The sequence below is a fragment of the Antechinus flavipes genome, chromosome 3, assembly GCF_016432865.1.
Source record: "Antechinus flavipes isolate AdamAnt ecotype Samford, QLD, Australia chromosome 3, AdamAnt_v2, whole genome shotgun sequence".
Lineage (NCBI taxonomy): Eukaryota > Metazoa > Chordata > Mammalia > Dasyuromorphia > Dasyuridae > Antechinus > Antechinus flavipes.
In genome coordinates, this window is record NC_067400.1 from 583,795,627 (window position 1) to 583,816,637 (window position 21,011).

Below are 21,011 nucleotides of genomic sequence, written 5' to 3' on the forward strand. Positions count from 1 at the left end.
TATACTTCTATAATTTATCTATCACATATTGGCAAAATACATATGGTATGTGTATTATATATGTGTGTGTGTGCATGTATATATGTACATATAGGCATGTGTGTATGTAGGACAACTAGGTGGTGCAGTGGATAGATTGTTAGAGTTGGAGTCAGGAGGACATTCTCTGAGCTCAATTCCAATCTCAGATACTCACTAGCTGGGTGACCCTGAGCAGGTCACTTCACCCTACTTGCCTCAGTTTCCTCATCTGTAAAATGAGTTAGAGAAGGAAATGGCCAACCACTCCCGTGTCTCTGCCCACAGTATCCCCAAATGGGGTTGCAAAGAGTTGGATACCACTGAAAACAACTGAACAACAAATGTAAGTATATATAAAACCAGCATTTATAAAGCACCTACTATGTGCTAAGTAATTTACAAATACAAAAACATTTGATTTTCACAAAAACCCTGAGAGGTAGAAGCTATTATTGTATTACTTTACAGATGAGGAAATTGAGGTAAACAGAGGTTAAGTGATTTGCCCAAGATCACCTGGATTTGAATTTTGTTCTTTTGGTACCAAATCCAAGAGCTGAGCCCTATCCATCCAAAATGACAGCTAATACAACAGGCAGTGATGGCAAGTAGCAAATAGATTTCTGGTTAAAAAAAAAAACAAACAGATCCCAGTCTCAGTTTTGCTGTTTGCTACTTCTGTGACCTTAAACAAATGGGCCTCAGGTACTCCATCTATAAAATGGGTTGGATTAAATTACCTTTTAATCCCTTCTAATTCTAGTTTTCCAATCATCTAATTCTAAGCTTCTACTAAGCTTTGGTTTTCTTATCTGTAAAATAAAGGAGCTGGGCTAGATTATTTTCAAAGTCCTTTCTTGCTCCAAATCTATGACCTTAATATGATCCCAAATGGATGATAGAGAGTGAGGACATAGGTGGGCAAAAGGCAGACCCTCATCGAGAAGAGAGTCTGTGGTGATTTCAGTAGGCAGAGGAAAACATCTGTCTGATGGCTGTAGGTTCCTAAACTAGATCTCTGAGCCCCGACATTTTCTTTTTTAAGTCCCTTCTCTTAGGGCTGACATCCTGTGACATCTTCATTAATGAAGATAGCCCTAGGAGCCATTTTCAATTTGTCCCCATGCCCCAAAGGCTCAATCAGTGAACCGGTAACGTGCCTTTCTGTGCCCGACTCCTGCTGACTCAGTGTTTATCAGCCTTCACCCTTGGGTGTGCTCCTGGTGTGGGCTGGGGCCAGGTGTTGGAAGCACCAAGGAAGGCCTGAGTCGGGAGGAAGGAGTGATGATTCAGCAGTCGCATGTTGAAATGTTTAAAAAAGGAGGGAGGAGAAGTGGGAGGGGCCGGGGGCAGAGGGATGCAGGGTCACTGTCTGTTTTGGAAGTTTCTGACCGCTGTTGACCTTTGGGGGAAAATAGGGGTGCTAGGAGGAGGAGGGTGGACAGAGATCAAAAGCCACCTGTCCCGCAGTGCGGGTCCGGACATAGGGGTTCCTGACCACAGGGGAAAATGCAACTTTTGCCCCCATAGACAGTAGTGCTGAATCTGCCTCAGGAAAATAGCAGCTTCTAGATCCATATTTCTCTACTGCTAGCACTGCTGGGGAGGAAAAGCAGCTAAGCCGGGGCTGGGGAGCCTTTCCTTTGGCTCTGTGTGGACACGTCCGGCCTCCAGGCCTTCTGCAAGCTGCAGAGCCCGGGTTCCCTCCAGAGGACCGAGTGCTCAGGATAGTAAAGCTGGTTCTGAGTCCTCGAAGCCAGTCCCGGCATGTCTGCGTTCTGGTATTTGGCCACGTGTCCACGCCAGCGCCTGAAACCGTCTCCTTTCTCTAAACTCCCAGATCAGAACGTCAGAATATGAGTCTGAAGTGTGTGTGTTTGTGGGGAACCTGCAGAGGAGCTGGGGTGGAGAACACAACAAGCATTTCTTAAGTGCTTAAATACGTACCAGGGGCTGTGCTAAGGGCTTCACAAATATTGTTGCATTTGGTCCTCACAATAACTCTGTGGATTAAGTACATTATCATCCCCATTTTATAACGAGGAGGCTGAGGGAGATAGGTTAAGTGACTTGCTCAGGGTTACACAGCCAGGAAGTGTTAAGTGTCTGAGGTCAGATTTGAAGTCAACTCCTCCTGACTTCAGGACTGGTGCTCTATCCACTGTACTATCTACCTGCCCAGAGAGAATATTTATCTCCACAGATAAACACAAAACTTATAAAAAATCATACAAAGTCTAAGATGGCAGAGAAAAAAAGGGACTTCTCAGCTCTTTCCAATGTTCCTCCAAATAGCATTAAAATAATGCCACAAAAATGATTTGAAAAATCCTTAAATTAATCATTAAATCATTAATCATCAAAAATTAAGAGAGGTAGAAGAAAAAATAGGAAAAGAAATGATAGTGATGCAAGAAAATCATGAAAAAGAGTCAAAAGCTTGATAAAGGAGGCAGAAACAATTGTGAAGAAAAGAACACCTAAAAAGCCAAATGGGACAAATGACAAAAGAGGCACAAAAATCCCTTGAAAAGGAGAACTCCTTAAAAAGCAGAATGGGTCACTGGTACAAAAGTTCATTGAAGAAAATAATCCTTTAATAATGAGAATTGAGAAAGTAGAAACTAATGACTCCATCAGGCATTGAGAAATCATAAAACAAAGCCAAAAGAATGAAAAAATAAAATGTGAAATAACCTTATTGGAAAAATAACTGATCTGAAAAATAGATCAAGGATTGAAAATTTAAGAATTATTGGACTACCTTGAAAGCCATGATTAAAAGAAGAGCCTAGATATCATCTTTTAATAAACTATTGAGGAAAATTGCCCTGATATCCTAGAACCAGAGCAAAGTGGAAAGTGAAAAACTCTACTCACCACCTCATAAAAGATATCCGAAAATGAAAACTTCCAGAAACATTACAGCCTGTCTCCTGTCAAGGAGAAAATATTACATGCAGCTGGAAAGAAACTACTAAGAGATTGAGGAGTCACTATTGACATAACACAAGATTTAGCAGCTTCTCCATTAAAGGATTAAAGGACTTGGAATATGATATTCTGGAGGGCAAAGGAGTTAGAATTAGAACCAAGAATCACCTACCTGGCAAAACTAATCCTTTTGTGGAGTGGGAAAAATGGATATTTAATGAATTAGAGAACTTTCAAGTATTCCTGATAACAAAACCAGAGCTAAATAGAAAATTTGATTTCCAAATACAAAATGCAAGAGAAGCGCGCGCGCGCGCGCGCACACACACACACACACACACACACACACACACATACACACACACACAAAGTGAACCGAGAAGAGAAATCCTAAGGGATTCAGTAAGATTAAACTGTTTACATTTCTACATGGGAAGATGATACTTATAACTCCTAAGAATTTCTCATTATCAGGATAGTTAAAAATACTGTACATAGACAGAAGCTATGGGTGTGAGTTCACTATGATTGTATGATATTTTTAAAAATTAAAAAATAAAATTAAAAGATGAAAAAGGGATGCATTGGAAGAAGATAAAAGTAAAAGAGGGTAAATTATCTCACATAAATGAGGTATGAAAGAGCTTTTACAGTGGAGGGGAAGATTTGAGGGTGGGAGTAGAATAGCAAACATACTCAGTTGGCATAGACATCTATCTTGACCTACAGGAAAGGAGGGAAAGGGATAAGAGAAGAGGAGCCGGTTCGACAGAAGGGATAATGGATTGAGAGAGGCTTCTGGGTCAGAAGCAAAATGCCTTTGAGGGTCAGGGTGGGAGGAGACAGACAGAGAGAAAGAAGGAAAGAGAGACAGAGACAGAGAGACAGAGATAGGGAAGAGAGAGAAATGGAGAGAGAAGGGGGAAGGAAACACAGAAGAGAGAGGAGATATATACACAGTAACAGTTAAGCATCAAAAAATTTTATAGCGAGTTTCTCTGATAAAGGCCTTATTTCTCAAATTTATAGAGAGTGGAGTCAAATTTGTAAGACTTCAGGTCATTCCCCAATTCATAGATGATCAAAGGATGTGAACAGGCAGTTTTCAATGAAAGAAATTAAAGCTATCTATAACCACATGAAAAAATGCTGTAAATCACCATTGTTTAGAGAAATGCAAATGAAAACAACTCCAAGGTATTGTCAAATTGGCTAATATGACAGAAAAGGAATATGGACACGTGGGAAAACTGAAACATTAAAGCACTGTTAGTGGAACTGTGAATTGATCCAACCACTCTGGAGAACAATTTATAAGTATGGCCAGAGGGCTATAAAATCATGCATACTCTTTGACTTGAAGCCTATATGTATAAAAATTTTTATAGGATTTCTTTTTGTGGTGGTAAAGAATTAGAAATTGAGGGAAAGAAGCTTCAAATTGGCTATAATCCAAAAATGTGTATTTCAATCTGGAGCCTTGTTCATCATCACTCAGTCTAGAGATGAGAAGCACATTTTTTTCATTCTAGATCCTCTGGAATCACCCCATAATTTTACAAATTGATCCAGGTCTCTTGTCACATAGACAAGTATTTACTGAGTTTAATTGAATGTGTGTATGTATGTATATATGTATACATGTGTATATATATATACATACATAATTAGCATTAACACAGCACCTACTGTTTGTGCTAAGCTTAAAAATATTAGCTAATTTGATCCTCACAGTAATCCTGAGAGGTAAATGTGGTAATTGTCCCTATTTTACAGTTCAGGAAACTGAGGCAGAGAGAGAGAGTGATTCTCTCAAAGTCACACAGCTATAAGTGTCTAAGGCAAGATTTAAACTCAGGTCTTCTTGACAGCAGACCCAGCACACTAGACCATCTAGCTGCCTCTATCCATCTCTGTTTCTATTTGTCTGTATTTATAGGGACTTTATAAGTCTCTGTTCCAGAAATCTATAAGCCTTCAGCAATTCATTTCTATACAGTTCTTTGACAAAATGAATAGTTGGTATGAGGTTAATTCAAAACAAACTTGACAGGGGCCAGGAGATATTGTAGCCTGTGTGAAATTGGGATGGGGGAATCCCGAGGGTATCAAGAGTGGTGTACCCATAGGAATGATGAAGGTTCCACTCAACATGGTCTTTCCAGGACCTCTTTTGGGAGAGTAGCATTCAATTCTGGGCCCATCTGGTGACAGATAGAGATGTGCTTACAGAGGGGAACAACCAACCTCATGAAAGATAGAACTCTGATTGAGAGAATGAAAAGAGATTCAAGAGTTTAGCAAGTCGGGGCAGATTCTGCTTTTTCCTAAATAGAGAAAACACTGAAGACTGAGAAAGGGGGTTGTTGAGGCTGGGGGAAAAAAGACCCAACTAGGAGCAGAGTTTAGGGAAAGAGATGGCAGGATGTAGGATGGACTAGGTCATGAAATCACCACCTATTAAGTATAGAATTTTAACATCTCCAGTGGGAGATAGATTTGGAAAGAGCCTTGGATCGACTACTGACTCTGATGTTGATTAAATCCTTTAGCTGATCTTCTGTATAAGAAGAAATTAGACTGGCTGTTTTTTAAGATTGCCTTTAAGCGGATGTACTGTGTTCTTTCTAGCTCTGGCATTCCACGTCCTCATATTTCTTCCAGCTCTGATGCTCTCTGTTCCACTTCCCTTCCAGCTCTAACATTCTATGTTCTAATTCCCTTCCATCTCTCATGTTCATGTCTCATTCTCTTTTCTAATTCCATCCCAGCTCTGATATTCTGTATTACAAAATCTTTTTCCCAGCTATGACTTTTAATATTCTTATGCTCCACATCATGAACCTCATCTAGCTCCAGTATTAAAATCTATGCTTCTAAGTGATGGTCAACTGGAGGGAGTGTTTAGGTCTAATACGGAACAGAATAGGCTAAAGCACAAGCTCCCAGGTGTTGTGATGGCCCAGGAAAAAGAGGCAGGAACAAAGTCAGGTGAGACAACCATTAGAGGCCTCTGAAAGGAAGTGAGCTTTGAAAGACAAGAAGGGCTTGAATTGTCCTTGTCAGTGGCTCTAGTTGAAAACATATCATCTTGTTTGGAGCATCAGTAACTGCTGAACCTGACAAGATCCTTATCAGGAAATGCTTGTTGAGTCTCCTTATTCATAGGCCCTGTCATTCATTATAAATACTGCAGTGTGTAGTAAACCAAACTTAATACCACAGGCAGGATGCTGATAGTTTTGTCGATAAGTCAGAGTCAGAGTCAGAGAATGTCAGAGCTGGGAAAGCCCTTAAAAAACAAAATGTCAGAACTGGGAGGTTCCTTAGAACACAGGATGTCAGAGCTGGGAGGACCCTAGGACCCAGAATGTTAGAGCTGGGAAAGCCCTTAAAAAACAGAATGTCAGAACTGGGAGGTCCCTTGGAACACAGGATTTCAGAGCTGGGAAGGGCTTTAAAATATAGAATGTTGGGGCTCGAAGGAGACTTAGAACACAGAAAGTGAGAGATGTCATAACTTCACATGAATAATCTACATCAGATTGCTTGTCTTCTCAATGGCGGGGGAGTGAGGAGAGAGGGAGATAGGGAGAGAATTCAAAATCCAAAATTTTAAATTTAAATGTAGAAAAATATTTTTATATGTATGTGGAGAAGAAATAAAACACTAAATAAATAATTAAAAAAACAGAATGTTACATCTGGAAGTGGTCTTTAAACATAGAATGTCAAAGCCGGAAGGAGGCTTAGAACACAGAATGTGAGAGCTAAAGGCCTTTGTCATGACTATACATGTATAACTTACATCAGATTGCTTGCCTTTACAAAGAAGAGTATCTGGAACTCAAAATTTTAAATACATATATTAAAAATTATTTTGATATGTAATTAGGGAAAAATAAAATGCTAAATACTTTTTAAAAAATATAGAATGTCAGAGCTGGAAGGGGTTTAGACTATACATAGAATGTCAGAACTAGAAAGCTCTTGAGAACATAGCAGATTTACCCTAGGGAGGTCATAAAACATTGAATATTAGAATTACAATGGACAACTTAAACATGCCCTTAACCTAATCTTCCCCATTTTACAGAATAAGAAACTGAGGCCTGGAGAGTCCTTCTCTAACTTCTCCTAAGCTATTAGCTAGTAAGTGACCTAGCTAAGGCTGGAATCCAAGTGTTTTGATAATATGCCGCAGTGGTTGCATAACCCTATCCCCAGGCCAGAGCTAAACACTGTGGGCACTGACATCATGGTTGAACTCTACCCCCCAGTCTCCTGTGGATTTCTTTTCAGGACACCCTTTCCCTGCCTCTTACCCCAACACATTATCACCATTTTTTATCAGCATTGTACCTTCCAAGTCTAAGCCAGTTCCTACAAAGCTCAGCCCCTTTTCTTCCTCTGAGCACCCCTTTGAGTGATCCAAGGGAGGTATCCATGATATCCACTTCTACTTGCTTCAGCTGCCCTTCAGTGATAGTTATGTCCGAGGGGAGTCTTTCCCACCTTGCAAAACTGTTAGTCCCAAATGCAGGGGGAAATGATGTTCAAATCCTGACTCTTGTCAGTGTGATCTTGTCATTTGCTCAGTTTCCTCATTGGCAGAATGCTGCTTGTACTAGCTAACTCCATTGTGAGGCTCAAAGAAATATATGTAGAAGGCTTTACAAAGTGGAGGTACTCTAAATGCCCCTTGTGTGGGTACCTTCTGGATAAGGGAGTCTTTGGGTTATAACTCCCGTGGTCTTCAGGTGGGCAACTTCCTGTCCTATCCACTGCCTTCCTGTTTGGAGCTGACCCTAAAAGTGCTGGATTTGTTTTCTAAAAGAAATTCTAATTAGAGTCATTTGTGTGACCTCTGTGGTAATTACAGCTAATTACCATGCAGAACAATAATGATTGTGCTTATCACAAAGTATAATAACAACAATAATAATAATAATTCAAGAGGCACTGTGGCATAATGGGTGAAGGACCAGCCTAAGAATCCAGAACACCTGTAATGCATTAATGCATACCTACCGTGTAATTATAGGCCTGAAATCATCGCAGAATTTGAGAGATAGAAGGGACTTTAGTAGTCATCTGGCTAACTCAAACCCCATTATAACATGCCTGACCAGTGTTCCTCCGCCTCTGCTTGAAAATTTCCAAAGACCACTCATTCCACTTTGGATAGCTCTCATTCTTGGAAGTTTATCCTGATGTGGAGCCAAAATTTGCCTCTGGGTCGGCCCTTTGGTGCTAAGGGAAAAGAATAAGCATTTATATAATGTACTCCAGGCACTTTACAGATAGTAATTCATTTGCTTCCCATTAACAGTCCTTTCGGAAACTGAGGCAGAACATAATTAATCTCCAGCAGATTGCTTGCTGTCTTGGGAGAGGGAGGAAGAAAATTTGGAATACAAAGTCTTACAAAAATGAATGTTGAAAACTATCTTAAGCTGTATCTGGAAAAGTGAAATACTATTGAGGAAAAAAAAAAAAGAAACCAAGGGAGATAGGAGTTAAGTGATTTGCCAGGGTAACACAACTGATCAGTGTCTGAGGTTGGATTTGAATTTAGGTCTTCTTAATTCTGGATGCCGTAGTCTGTCTACTTCCTTATATAGCTGTCTTTATTTTGTCCAAGAGAATGTATCTAATCTTTTCTCCAAGTATTTGAACACAGCTAACATATGTCCATGATCCCCTTAGGTTTCTCTAGGATAAATAAACATGATTTTAAAATAAATTAAATAATAACAATAAGTTAAAGAAATTCTTATATAATATAGGCTCAAAGCCTTTCCCCATTCTAGTGTCCCTCCTCTGGATACTCTCCAATTCATAAACATCCTACTTAGACCATTGTCCCCAAGAAGAACTGGATCCGATTCTTCAGATGAGGATTTGGCAAGAGCAGAGCCCAGTGGGATTATGATTTCCCAATTTCTGTACGCTAAGTCCAAAACATTTTCATCATCACATCATACAGTTGAGCTCACAGCCCATTAAAACCCCAGATCTCTTCCAAAACTATAGCTGTCCATCCATGCCTTCCTTATCCCTTCTGATGAGGTGGATTTTTTGGTACTCCAATATTAGATTTTTCATCGACCCCTATTGAATTTCATTTTATTAAATTCACCCTAATGCTCTACGTTGACCACATCTCTTTGGTCATCCATTGTGGAAGTCACTCTTCCCAGCTTTGTGTCATTTACATATTGGATGGCCTGCCATATATTCCTGTATTTGTCATTGATAAAAATGCAGGGCAGCCCAGATCCAAGACCAAGCATCGGTCTCAAGAATTCTCCATTGGACACTTCACAGTACTTCGATGCCGATCCATTCACAAAATTCTTCTTTGAGGCTGACTATCCAACCAGACCTGAATCATCCGATTGTATCATCATATCCCTCCATCTCCCCCATCATAATTAACATGAGGTATTTTAGCCCAGGCTTTGTTCAATTCTAGGTAAACTACAGATACAGTATTATTCTATAAGTAATATCATATATATATATATGTGTGTATATATCTATTATTATAATATTATGACATATAATTAATATTATAATAATAGATATAATATATACATATATATGTATCAGTATGTAATACTGAGAGAAAAGGAAATGTCTTTGATCTGTCTGACCTATTTTGATAAAACCCTGCTGGTTCTGTAACAACTGCTTTGTTTTACAGATGTTTGTCAACTATCTCTTTAATGATCTGTTATACAAATTTTCCAGAAATCAAAGTCAAATTTACTAGATCCTCCCCTTTTTTTAAAAAAATTGGGGCATTTGCCCTTCTGCCATAAGGGCTTACTATGTATGACACTTCCTATATGTGCCAGGTATTGTACTAAATGTTGGAAATACAAACACAAACAGAAAGATAGATCCTGCCCTCATTCTAGTGGGGGAAGATAACATATAAAAGGAGACTGAAAGGAGGTATCCAGCCCTGGGAAGAGAAAGTCAGAAGTACATCCTGAGGAGAAATGGATTCATATTTATCCTGAATATTCTCATTAGGTTCTGAGAGGAACCAGCCAATTAGAAGAAGAAATCAAGGGACTTGAGGACTTTTTCAATGTGAGAAGTCAAGGAGTATAGTGAACTTTCAGGGTGGAGAATTTTCTTTGGCGTGTTAGAAGAAAGAATCCAGGGTACGGATTGGAGAAGAATAATTATATTTCAATATAACTGGTTTCCTTTGTAATTGTTTTTGTTAAATTTCATTTTAAAAACAATTCTGAAAAAGGTCCATAATCTTCACCAGACTTTCTGAAAAGTCTACTAGGTGGAAAAAGTAGAATTTTAACACAGGTTCTCAAAACCACAGACCAGTATTCTTCCTGTTTTACTATATGTAGTAGTCAAATTTAGTCAAATTAACTTTGTTGTACTTTTCATTTTATTACACCACATTTTGTTGAGACTTCATTGTTTGCTGCCTATTTGATTATCTGTTTAGGAAGTTATTTTTTAAAAATATATTTTTATTTATTTCATTAAACATTTCCCAGTTCTATGTAAAGATTTTTTTTTTTTAACAATTTCAAGTTCTAAATTCTCTCTTTGCTCCTTGAAAAGGCAAGCAGTTTGATCTGGATTATACATGCGAAGGCATGTAATACATTTCCATATTAGCTATGTTGTCAAAGAAAACATAGGGGAAAAAAACACAAGAAAAATAAAGTTTAAAATAAGTAAGCTTCAATCTGTATTCGGACTTCATCATCTCTCTCTCTGGAGCTAGATAGCATTTTCCATCATGGGTGCTTTGGACTTGTCCTGGGTCATTTATTTTCTCAATCATAGTAGCCAAGTCTTTCATATTTGATCATAATTAAAATATTGCTATTACCATGTACAATATTCTTCTGTTTCTGTTCACTTTGCATAAGTTCATAGAAGTCTTTCTGGGTTTTTCAGAAAGCATCCTGCTTAGCATTTCTTATCTTCTAGAAATTTAAAAAAAAAAGTGGGAGGAATATTAGTGACGAAAGCATAGACTACATGAGACTCAAATAGCAACAGATCCCAAAATATCTTTCCCTAGTTGATGTAAAAACAAAAGTAATCGGTCAGATGTTTCTTTAAAAATGAGAAGACCATAACATTTTTTCTTTAGCTATCTCTTTCAGTTCCACTATTTATAATTTATTAAGAAAAGAGTATTCTATTTAAAGTCAGAAGCCCACAACTTTCTGGGTGGAGTGAGGATCAAATAAAATACTAAGTAAAGTGCTTTGTCAAAATACTAGGTGGCGCCATAGTGCATAGAGTCAGGAAGACTCATCTTCATGAGTTCAAATCTGGTCTCAGACACTGGCTCTACGACTCTGGACAAGTCACTCCTCGCGTCTGCCTCAGTTTCTTCATCTGTAAAATGAGCTAGAGAAGAAAATGACAAGCCACCCCAAAGTCTTTGTCAAGAAAACCCCAAATGGGATCACAAAAAGTAGGACCCAACTGAAAAGTGACTCAAGAATAAGAAAAACTGTTTTGTAGATCTTAAAGTGTTACATGTAACACTTTTTAAATTTTTATTATTATTGTCTTGACCCTATTAGTTCTATTGCTTCCCTTTTCTGAACCTCAGTAGAAACATCTACAAGATGAGTGGGTTGGATCCCTTCTTGGGGGATTCCACAGACGTAGAGAATCAACTAGAGAGGGTCCTACTGAAAGGATGGGAAGAGTGGCAGGAGAAAGCAGACAGGAGTCCCCTCCAAGGGAGCCTCCCATAAGCAGTGTTTTCAGTACAGTGCAGTACAGTACATGTCTTCACATGGTTTGTGTTTCTCATGGTTTGCGTACCTAAGAGTTGTTTTGGTGAAGTCACAGGAATGATCTCACCGGCATTCTTGATGTGCACATGGCATTCCTTCAATCCCACATTGTTTGCCCCTGGCATTTGGTTAAGTTTACCACCTGGGAATAGTCTGCTGCATTTAGCTTGCTTCCTCGTGGACAGTATGGCACACTCAATAGAGAGCTGGTCTTTAGAATCAAAAAGACCTGGATTCAAATTTCATTTTTGACTGGGTGACCTTGGTCAAGTAACTTAACTTCTCCAATGCTCAAAGGCAACTCTCAAAGACTTAAGATGCAGAGATGCTTTAGAAGAAAGAGTCTAGTAGTGAGGAAATCAGCCCTATCTCTATGTATTTGTAGCTCCCAAAGGCCAGTCTGTCCCTTTTGATCTGCAGTGTGAAAAGACAAAGGAAAAGTCATGAAAGCCACCAGGACATTTAACTGCCTCTCACCTTTCCAGCCTTCTTATGCATTGCATCTCACCTCATACCAGCCCATGTAGTGTTCAGTCCATCAGCTCTGGCCTCCTTGCTCTTTCTCCAATGAGACACTCCATCTCCTGATTTTGGTCATTTTCTCTGTCTATCTCCTATGCCTGGAATACTGGGCTTCCCACTTTACCTGACTTTTATTGTTGTTGTGTAAGGGGGTTCATTTCAGTTCTGTCCACCTCTTTAGGTCTTTTTGGCAAAGATACTCAAATGGTTTGCCATTTCTTTCTCCAGCCCATTTGACAAATGAGGAAACTGAGGCAAACAGGACTAAGGGACTTGTCCAGGGTCATGGAGCTAGTAAGTGTCTGAGACCAGATCTAACTCAAGAAGAGGAGTTTTCTCAACTCCAGGTCTGATACTCTATGCTATTGTACCATTTAGCTGTCCTCTACTTTGTACCATAGCTTCTTCTCCCAGGTGTTGTTGGGGACTTCAGTGAGACAATTGTTGCCTTAGTCCTCTGGAAGAAATTGGTATAGGATGTTAGTCATTGGGGCTGGTGAATACACAAAAGATTATAATGTAAACAATGCCAAACTCCCTGAAGACAAGCATAGTAAGGGAGTAATCAAAGTAGAGTTAATTGGAAAGCTGCCAGGAAGAAGTGACTTTGGGGACTGATGTTTGAGCCCCTGAGTTATCAGCTGCCTCACAGGCGGTCCATTCCAACTGGTTCTTACTAGGAGTCCCATCTACAACAATCCTGACCACGGGTCATCCAGTATCCTCTTGAAGACCTCCAGTGATGGCAAATTCACTACTTACCAAGTCGGTCTCTTCCACTCTTGGACAGCTCCACAAAGTAGGAGATAGGGAGCAAAGGAGTGTTTCTTCAGGTATACTAGAAGCATCTGAGGAGAGAGGGAGAAAAGTGTTTTGGATAGCTCTGAACCCTTCTCTGCAACTTCTTTACAGGACAAAGTTATATTTATATTGGATTGTCTAGGGGAAGGGGTAGGAAGGAAGGGAAAAATTGGAACACAAAGTTTTGGAAAGATGAATGTTGGAAACTATCTTTGCATGTATTTGAAAAAATAAAAAGCTATTATAAAAATGATACTGTTATAATTTTTGGAGGCTGGATTTTGACGTGGGAGTTTCCTCTTTTAAGGATGACTCTTAGTAACTAATATTTCTATAGAACTTCCACTCTGTTCAGTTCAACAATTTTCTTTCATGAAAGGGGCAGAGTAGTGGGAGTTGAAAGCATTCTGAACTGAGAGTCAGAGGACTGAAGATAAGAACTTAACTTGGCTCTTCCAAATCCCAAACCCTCTCCACCATTCCATGATTGTCGCCATTCATTGCCCTGCCTACCTCCAAAGTAGCAAAACAAGAATGTATACCATACTACCTCACCTCCCATCTCTAAATTATAATTTTGGTGGAGGTCTGGACTCCAGTTTGCATCTCCACGGAGACTCCCTTCACCCATTGAGGTCATTTGGAAACTCCTTTGCAACTTATGGCCTTAGAATGTGAGAGGTTAAGTGACTAGTCTGTGTTCATACACCCAGTTTCCAGCAAAAATTAGCTAGCCTTCTAACCAGTTAGCCACACTGCCTTTCATGATTATTTATATTTACTTCTCCCCCGCCCCCGGAGAATTCTTAAGGAATTCTTTTTGTTACCTTTATAAATCTCCAGCACTTAGTGCAGTTCCTAGCCCAAAAAAAGTGGTTAATAGGGTTAAAAGGACATTAGAAACAATTGAGGTAAACCCCCTAATTTCATAGATGTGTAAACTGACATTTAGACATGTTCAATGACCTGGCCAAGGTCACAAAACTACTGAACATCCAATTAGGGACCCCTATCAATCAATCCTCAACAGTAAATTATTATCCAGGGATTCCACATGGTCCTGGGGATGCAAAGACAAAAACTCCTCTTGCCCTTGAGGAGGTTACAATGTAGCCAAGAAAGAAAATAGAGCACAGAGGTATAGAAGATATAGATACAAAATAGGTACAAGACAGGGACGCTAGAGGGTGCCATAGTGCATCGAGCCCAAGCCTGGAGTCAGGAAGCTCATCTTCCTAAGTTTAAATCCAGCCTCAGACACTTAACAGCTGTGTGATCCTGGGCAAGTCACTTCAGGCCGTTTGTCTCCGTTTCCTTATCTGCAAACTGAGCTGGAGAAAGAAATGGTAAATCTTTGCCAAGAAAATCCCAAATGGGGTCACAAAATATGAGACAAGATGGAAAAATGAGCAAACTACAACAAAGATACAAGATAATTTTCAGTAGATGATACTTACAACTAGTAAATCAAGAAAGGCTTCATATAGAGACAGAAGTAAAGAAGGGAACACAGGAACCAGAGTAAAGACATTCTAATATGAGGAGTCATTTATGGTAAACAAGGTCAATTTGGCTAGACTATACTATGTATAGAGAAAAGTAATAAAATACAGTTCAATAATTTTGGAAAAATAGGTTGGGACCAATTTGTAAAAGGCTTTAAATGCCAAACTGAGGAATTCATTTAACCCTGGAAGTTATTAGGGAGCCACTAACGCTTCTGGAGCAGAGGGATGATGACATGGGTCATGATGCACTTTATAATTTTTTCCCAAATACACATATAGATAGTTTTCAACATTCATTTTTGTAAAACTTTGTGCTCCATTTTTTTCCCCACCTTCTCTCACTTCCTTCCTTCCCCAAGACAGCAAGCAATCTGATATAAGTCAAATATGAAGCTGCACTTTAAAAACGTTAGCATCTGGACAGATTTTATTGGGGAGGCAGGGAAACCAATTCAGAGGCTATTGTAGTTTTGATTGCCCAGGCAGGAGTTGATGACAGTCCAGATTGGGGTGGTGGCTGTTTGAGGAGATAAATAGAATAGATGGAAGAGCAATCTTGGGAAATGGAAATAAGATTGGATGGTGGGGTGAGCAAAAGGGAGGACTGAATGACTACATTGAGCTTACTAAAGCTGGGTGACAAGTGGGACTTTAGAGGGATCAGGAAATTCAGGAGCAGGGGTATTTAAGAGGAAAGATACCCTGTTCTCTTTTGGATTTAGTGAGTTTATTTTGCCCCTAAACATCCAGTTGGAAATGTATAAACAGCAGTTGGTGATTGGGGACCTCAGCTCAGGAGAGGAGAAGAAGGAGATTGTGGATCTGAGATTCATTTGCAGAGAGATGATCATTTAAACTCATGGGAGCTGATGGGATGAGAGAGAGAGAAAATAAGAGAGAGCAAGACGAGAGAATGAGAAAGAAAGGAGAGAGAGAAGAAGGAAAGGAGGGAGAGAGACAGAGACAGGGAGACAAATGAAGATTCAGAGACAGAGAAAGATGGAGAGAAAAGGAAGAAGAGAAGAAGAAGAAAAGAAGAAGAGGAAGAGGAAAAGAAGAAAAAGAGGAGGGGGAAGAGGAAGACAAGAAAAAGGAGAAAGAAAAGAAAAAGAGGAGGAGAAGAAAGAAAAGAAGAGAAAAAGGAGAGGAAGAACAGGAGAGGAGGAGGAAAAAGAAAGAAGAAGAGGAGGAGGAGAGAAGGAAAAGAAGAAGAAAAAGAGCAGGAGAATAAAGTGCAGGAGGAAGAAAGGAGAAGAAGAGGAGGAGGAGGCTAAAGAGAAGAGGAAAAGGAGAAGAAGAGGAGAATGAGAAAAGGAGGAGGGAAAGGAGAGAAAGAAGAGGAGAAGAGAAGGAAAAGAAGAAGAAGAGAAGAAGGAGGAGCAGAAAGAAAAGAAGAGGAGGAAAAAGAAAAGAAAGGGAGGAGGAGAAAGGAGAGGAAGAAGAAAAGAAGGAGGAGAAAAAGAGGAGGAAAAGGAAAAGAAGAAGAGGAAGAAAGGAGGATGAGGAGGAAGAGAAGAGGAGGAGGAGGAAAAAGAGAAGAAGAAGAAGAGGAGAGGAGGAGGAGAAGAAGGAGAAGAGGAAGAAAGGAAAAGAAGAAGAGGAAGATGAAGAGGAGAAGGACAAGGAGAAGAGGGAAAGAAGAAGAGGAAGACGAAGAGGAGGAGGAGAGGGAAAGAGAACGAGAAAGAGGCGAGAGGGAAAAAAGGATACACACACACATACACATACACACACATGGCCCATGGCAAAGCCTTGGGCACAACCATAATTGGGAGACATGCTTCAGAAGTTGAGGCAGCAAAAGCACATGAGGAATGGTCAGACAGATGGTCTTCTGAGTCCCACCCTTTCCCCACAATACGATTGAAACTTGCTCAGAAGAGCAAGGATGAGGTGTATGTGTGCATAAATACTCCCAGGACTGGGGTGGGCCCAGTGCAGAGTGGTCTGCCTATAAACTGTCCCTGTTCAGGGCCAGGTGAGAACTGAGATGGGTGAGATGGGTGGGAGAACAGAGGGCAGGCAGGTGAGTCAGCCCAGAAGGCCTCGGTGAGAGGTGGAGCCTTACCTGAACACGCTGGGCCCAGAGCTCCCAGCTCCCCTTCCTTCTGGCTGCCCCTGGGCAGTTGAGTCACAAGGAGGGTGAATAGATAAATTTTCTCCAAGTGCCTGCCTGGGTGGGTAAGCAAAGGAGTAGGCCTCGAGGCTTGTAGATCCTATGTCAATCCTAAGATTTCTGGCCAAGGTAGCCAGCCTCATTACTGGGGAAACTGTTCACAGAATTTCCCTGCATCAGTCATTCAACAAGTATTTATTAATTACACGTGACCCTGAGCTGGCGCCCTGAGCCTCTCGTGTTTATTTGTTTTTCTTTTTTATTAATGACCACCCTATATCCAGGACAGCCTGCATTGCCAAGTTCGGTTCCTGTTTTTGAAGCACAAATCACTTATCCTCTGAGGTCCTCATTTTCCTCTTCTGTGAAATGAGGCAGTTGGACTAAATGATCTCAAAGGCCCCTTTGAACTTGAAATGTCCAGACCCATGAAGCTGCAGCTTAGAGCAATAAAAAACAGTTTGCTGTCCTAGCAGATATGGCCCCCACTCCCTTCCTCCCTGATGGGGGTCTCTCATGACCCCCCCCACAGGGACAGAAATGGATTTCATTCCTTACCCCAGAAGGGAACAATGCCTTCAAAATATTCAGCAGGTGCTTTGATGGTTAAAAAAATAATAATAAAAATCGGGGTTGGCTGGAATAGGGACAAGGAAGGAACATAGTCAGAAATGTAGGGGATATGAAAACAAAAAGCAGCAGTAAAACAAAAGCCATTCTTGTAAAAAGAGAAGAAATAGTCCCGAGGGCCTTTTTATGATACCCTAGTTCCCTTTGGCTGTCTGGTGAGGTTTAAGATCAACTTTCTCAGAATTATGTTTTAAAATTCATAAAATCAAACCTATAGAATTACAAAGGAAAATGATTGTATTGAAATAGTTTGGTTTTTTTTTTTTTTTTTTGAAGTTTATGGATCCCAGATTAAAACTTTCTATTTTAACCAAATCACCGATTCTCTGAGTCAGAAAGATCCTGGGCAAGCACTCCATCCAACACACACTGGAACAGGAATCCCTTTCCAATACACCTGACCAGGGGTCACCAGCCTCGGCTTGAAGACCTCCATTGAGAGAGACTTCCTCCCTTTCGGTTTTTGGATGGCGCCATGGCCATGGAAGTTTTTCCTGACATTAAGCATAATTGGGCATCTTTGAAACTTCCTTCCATTAAGCCATTTCTGCCAACTGGGGCAAGGCTAATCCTTCCTTCCTACTACAACCCTTCACACACCTCTAAGATGGATGTCGCAGCCTCCCTTAGTCTCCTCTGCTCTAGGCTGAACATACCTACTTCTTTCCAGCCATTCTCATAAGCTCTGATCTCAAAGGCCTTCATCTCCTGTCCTTCTGTTTGTCCCCCAGCTTATGACTGCCCTTCTAAACTGTGCCATCTGGAACCAAATGCCAGGGACACACTAACCAAGTCAGAGTGATATTCTTCCCCTCCCTAGTCCTAGACGCACACCTTTATCTCTGTGTTTTATTCATTCATTTCTCTGTTGAATTAGTTAATAACTCCACTTCTGCCTCCTAATAACCTTGGCCTAATTGAGCCCTCCTTCATACAAAAGGAAGCAGCGAATCCAAACAGACTGACAGTGACTGAAGCTTTTAACAGATGTAATGTTCTGAGTTCGAAGTCTACCACCTTTACCGTAAAGAAGGAGATCTATGTTTCCTCATTAGTGCTGTGGAACTAAGTCTGGTCGTCAATCGGTTCTGTTCTGAATTCTGATCTCTTTGGGGGCTGTTTCCACCTACAGTCTGCTAGTATAATGGAGCCCAAAAGCATAGTGGCTTTTTCAGATACCTTATAAGCATTGCTGATCCATATTGGGCTTGGGTCCACTAAGATCCTCTGATCTCCTTTCAATAAAGTCAACCTCTATTGTTTTTAACACGCCAGAAGATTTTTTTAAAAGATTATCTGTTTTATATCTTCCTCCTTCCCCCAATAAATTCCTTTAGGGATAAACACAAAGATATTTGGAGATTGGGAGGGGTTGGTACCCAGGGTACAAAATAGCTAGATTCTTCAGTGACATTTGGGGGCCATTAGAAGCACGCCCTGTTATTATGAATAACAACACTTTAAACTTTTTAAGAGCTCTTTTCACCCTTGGCCTTTGATGTTGGGGATTTCTTTCAGCACCCTTGTTTCCACACTGGCTGTTTCCATGGATGGGCACTGCCTTCTGCACACATGGTCTGGATTTAATCAGGGTTTTCTGGGTAACTGAGGGCCAAAATAGTTAGCAGGGGGAGGGAGCTATTTTTGCTGTGATTTTCCTTGGTCTCTTTTGAGGCTTTTTTTTTTTTTCTTTTGAGCACCTAACTCAAATTCAAGGCAGATTTCTCCCTTAGGCATCCAGCCCACTTCACTTCAGAGACAAAGGGAGGAGGGGAAGAGAAGGGAAGAGAGCATAATGTTCTGTCCCTAGGCAGCTGGAGCACTGAGCTTTGTCCTGGCTTTGACACTTCTTAACCATGTGACCTTGGACTGGTCATTCACTCAGTCATTCCTGCATCAAATGGTTATCTCCTGCTTTTGCTGAGGGTGGGGGTGGGGTGGGGAAGGGAGGCAAAGTTTGGATAATACCCAGGCCTGTGACCTTGGTCCTTCCAGCCTGGTAGAGGGATAGGACACAGACAGTTCACTGAGATTCTGGTTAAGACCCATCCGGGAGGGACAAAACTAAATACAGATGAGGGTTGTGATAGAATAGTATACCTGCCTTGAAGAGGCAGGGCTTCTTGAAGAAGACTTCTTGGAGGAAGGGACATCGGAGTATAACTTTGAAGGATGGGTAGAAATCCATGGTACAAAGCACCAAGGCAATGGGATATATCAGGAGGAGACTTGGGTTTTACTTGCGTAAAGTATTAGAAGGGAAAATAGAAAGGTATAAAAGGACCCAACTGTAGAAATTCCTTAAAGAAGAATTGTCACTCCCCTGCTCAAGGAGTTGCTTTGGCTCCCTATCATCTCCAGGATCAAGTCAAGTCCAAAAGCCAATATTAAGTACTTACTGTGTGCAAGCAAAGTGTTGGAGATACAAAGAAAGGAAAGGAGAAAACAGTTCTTATCCTTACAATCTAGGGGGGAAGGGGAGATTGGGGAAACAATAGACAACATAAAAAAAATACATACAAATAAGATAAATATAGAATAAGTTGGAGATAATCTCTAAGGGAAGACACTAGCGTTAAGGAGGATTGACTGGGAAAAACTTGTTGCAAAAGATGGGATTTGGGCCAAGATTTGAAGGAAATCAGGAGGCAAAGGTCAAATTTAAACAATTCTGTTTGGCTTTGAAAAGTCTTCCTTCAGAGAATATCTTTCATTTTTGCTGCATAGATATCTAATATGTCTAGCTATGGATATCTTTATGGACGTAATTATTTCTATGTCTTTTCCCCCACTAGAATATAAGCCCTTTGAGGGCAAGGACTGTCTTTGTTCATCTTTGTATTCTAGCACTTAATAGAGTGCCTGGCACATAGTAGGTGCTTAATAAATGCTCTCTGGCTGACTGAAATTAACCCAGGATATAAGAGGAAGGTTTTTGAGCAGAAAAGAGGCATGAGGAAAATTATCGACAAAGGGAGAATTTGAAACCAGGTCTTTTGAATCCAAACCTGGTATTCTTTCCAATGAACTATTCAGGTACCTCTAAGTCTCTGCTGCTAAGCTGAGAAATCCTGGAGAGAGTAAAGAGCCCCAGGAAGGAGGCAGTTGGCCAGAACGGCCTCCATTGTTAGCTATTTCTCTGGCCTTGGCGAGACTCCTTACTTGGTTCTCAATTGCTGTACCCATAAGAGAAGGGATTAGGTTTAGATTTTTTTTTTTCTACTATTTCTAATGTCCCTTCTGTTACTAACACTTTTTTAAAATTGTAAACAACTATCAGCAAGAACAAATAAATATAAATATGCAAAATATGAAATAAGATCATAATAAACCCACATGTTGCCCATGCGTATTTTTAATGAAGTGGAAATAACTTATCAGCAAACTTGCATATGGCAGGGATGCACTTGCTCTCTGGTTCTGAGGCAAACAGAACTTAAGCAACTTGTCCAGGTTACACTGTCAATGTCTGAAGCAGAATCTGAATTCAGGTTTTCCTAACCCTTGGTCCAGTTCTCTATCCACTATAGCTGCCCTATAACAAGTTTTTTTTGTTTGTTTGTTTTTTTTTTGTTTTGTTTTTTAAGAAAGAAAAGTAACCAAGTGGGATGACAAAAGCAGTATATCACATACTCCCCCATTCTCTATCCCCAGTCATTTTAAAGAAGGGAA

At 40.3% G+C, this 21,011-nt stretch overlaps 1 protein-coding gene and 1 long non-coding RNA gene across 2 annotated transcripts in view; one reads left to right on the plus strand and one right to left on the minus strand.

Moving 5' to 3' along the window:
- The window catches only part of ECE1 (endothelin converting enzyme 1), a 171,190-nt gene that overhangs the window by 61,173 nt on the left and 89,006 nt on the right, over positions 1 to 21,011 (plus strand). The window lies entirely within an intron of this gene.
- LOC127555752 (uncharacterized) lies at positions 10,359 to 16,140 on the minus strand. Its single transcript, XR_007952278.1, has 2 exons — positions 13,047 to 16,140; positions 10,359 to 10,931 (listed from the first exon to the last, which is right to left on the minus strand). It is a non-coding gene; the product is annotated as an uncharacterized LOC127555752 (long non-coding RNA).